The sequence below is a fragment of the Onychostoma macrolepis genome, chromosome 14, assembly GCF_012432095.1.
Source record: "Onychostoma macrolepis isolate SWU-2019 chromosome 14, ASM1243209v1, whole genome shotgun sequence".
Lineage (NCBI taxonomy): Eukaryota > Metazoa > Chordata > Actinopteri > Cypriniformes > Cyprinidae > Onychostoma > Onychostoma macrolepis.
The window spans coordinates 13,713,134-13,715,800 of NC_081168.1; the positions used below are offsets into that span (position 1 = coordinate 13,713,134).

General features: G+C 36.6%; 1 long non-coding RNA gene across 1 annotated transcript; it reads right to left on the reverse strand.

The window, feature by feature from the left end:
- Positions 1-1,586: 1,586 nt before the first annotated feature.
- LOC131553026 (uncharacterized) lies at positions 1,587-2,345 on the reverse strand. Its single transcript, XR_009274099.1, has 3 exons — positions 2,125-2,345; positions 1,968-2,047; positions 1,587-1,841 (listed from the first exon to the last, which is right to left on the reverse strand). It is a non-coding gene; the product is annotated as an uncharacterized LOC131553026 (long non-coding RNA).
- Between the last annotated feature and the right edge of the window lie 322 nt (positions 2,346-2,667).

Sequence of the window (2,667 nt, forward strand, 5' to 3'; positions counted from 1 at the left end):
ACTGCACAGAACATTTTTAACAGTCACAAAGTAATAACTTATTCAAAAGAAGCACCTACTTGGTGAACATGTCATTTCAGATGCAGCCCATGTGTCCCAATGGCCAGTGGTGACTAGATTAAAAATTACTGTTGCAAATGTTTATTTTTTTTGTTGATTCTGTGACCGTTTTAGTCACAATATGGAGCCCTAATTAAAGGAGATAAAAAGAGACTTGAAGAGCATGCATGAACCGCATTTTAAAAAGTATTGCTTTAAAAAAAGTATTATTCTTTCTCTCAGACTTTAAGCTCTCCTTTTGCTCCACTTGCTTAAAAAACAACACACACAGAAATATACTTTTTATTTGCTCTCATTCAGTATTAGTGACATCTCTACAACAGACTTTATCTTTCCCTCCATATGTCAGAGTGAGGCAAAACATATTACAGCTGACACTCACGCAGACTATCATAGACCAGTGCAATACAAAAGAAATGACTTGGGAACTGCAGTGATGGTTTTCGAGGGCTATATTGCAATATGGCAATGATTAGAAAGAGATGAGAAAAGTTTTTCAAAGGGCTTTAAGTATTGTAATAATGTAACGCCCCATAATTCCCATCCAAATCAAATGCAAATCAAGAAGTGTGTTTGTATTTCAGCATTGCTCTTGTAGATTTATCACCCTTTTCAGTCACATTCCTTGAAGTTTTATAGTGCATTTCTGTTCATATAAGTAATTTCTTTTTTTTTGTATTTTTTATTAACAAGAAATTATAGTTAATTATAATTATAGTTCATGCATACATCATATAAAAATCAGTTTACCTAATTTGAAACGCATCCAACATACACTGTATACTATGCATTTCTGAATATGCAAAACACATTCTTAGTTTATTGTGTGCTGTTGATGCATGTTTATCTAGTACTGATTTTCTCTTCTCTCTTTTAACAGGGTGTCATGACAATGTACTATCTGATACAACACAAACATTAGAACACAATGTGCCATCTAGCAAGATAGCAGATGTGCAAAATGTCTGAAAAGTAAAAAAAAAAAAAAAAGAATAAAAATACCATGACAGTACTATTAGTACATGCAAAATCAAGATGCATTTTCAAATGCATCTGACTTACAAAATCAGACATATAACGGATACTTACTTTAGATCCCAGTGCCTGCATTTGTGTAGTCCTGCTTTTTAAACCTCATCTTCATCTTTACAGGTGGAAAGAGTGTAGAAAATGGGACATAAACACTTTTAAAATGCATCCTACGTGGACTGTCATGCCAGAACAAGAATCAGCTTGTTTATTTGATAACAACATCTTTTCATCCGTCCCCATTGGTCATTGAATTTCATTGAACTTTGTGGTTGTCTTCTGAAACTAGCAGGTACATCTTTGCTCTGTTTTGTTGTTGTTGCAGTTGTTTCCACAGAGGGAAAGAGGGGAAAATCATACATTAAAGAGTCAATACTAAAAACATAGAATGATTTATTTAATCCAGTGAAGATTATATACACACACACACACACACACACACACACACACAAGTGGCAAAGAAATTACGCACTGTTGTTTAAAATTGGATATAAGTTATCGGTCAGTGCCTCACATCCATTTCCTGTTCTTTCATGTAGCTCATTTTCAATATGTTTACTGTTCACTTGAATGATGGTGCATTGAAGATGACTTTGTCATCAGTCTGAATGGGAATCCCTGTACTCATTCTTCTCTCCCGTTATCCGTTTACGCTCTACCCATCCGGGAGCCGGGCTCTCATGGGCGAGGGGGCTTTGAAGAAACCTGACAGCATCATCCATCACACCAGCGTTATTTACATTTAACTATGACTGATAAAGGGATAGCATAGAGGGAGGCAGAGAGACAGCGGAGGGAGAGATGTCTGTGTATTCTGACCAGACAGAAATGCATATTTGCCTCTAAACATATCCATTATTCCTTGTTTGGTCACTTACAGGATTGTCTATGCTTGAAGAGATGATTATGCATGCAACGGCACATTCGCTCCCCTTTTGTTTTCCTTTTCACACGCAAACTGTCAATATCAGACATTATTACAATTCAACTTCATTTCTGACCGGCCACTCAATTCACTTCAGTTTAAATATTTACCTTTTCTGCTTGATCCCCCTTTTCGTCTTTCTTTTCACTCCATCACCATTTAATGCAGCCTCGATTTCCCACCAATAGATGGCACTGTGGTATCAGAGTGACAGCCACATTTCCAACTACTTCATCTGAGAACTACAGCAAAAGGTGGATGAGTGCAGCGATGGATATGAGGGAGAGGGCTGAAGCAACGGAATTGAAATGAGGGGTGTAGGCTTCACCAAAAGGCATATTCAGTTACGAAGCTATTACATAAGACAACTAATATAAGCCTGAAAGTTAGAGCCACCATTCCCAGTTGAAAAGAAAAAAGAAAAAACAACTTAAATCAGCCTAAGCTAGTCTGGTGGTCTTCCAGCTTGGTCAGGATGGTCTGAGCTCAAGCTGTGAGACCAGCAAACCATCTTAAAAACCAAAAAGCATATTAGAATGATTTCTGAAGGATCGTGTGACACTGAAGACTTGAGTAATAGCAGCTGAAATTACTGAAATAATATTTCACAATATTACAGTTTTTAATGTATTTTTGTTTTAAAAAAATGCTGT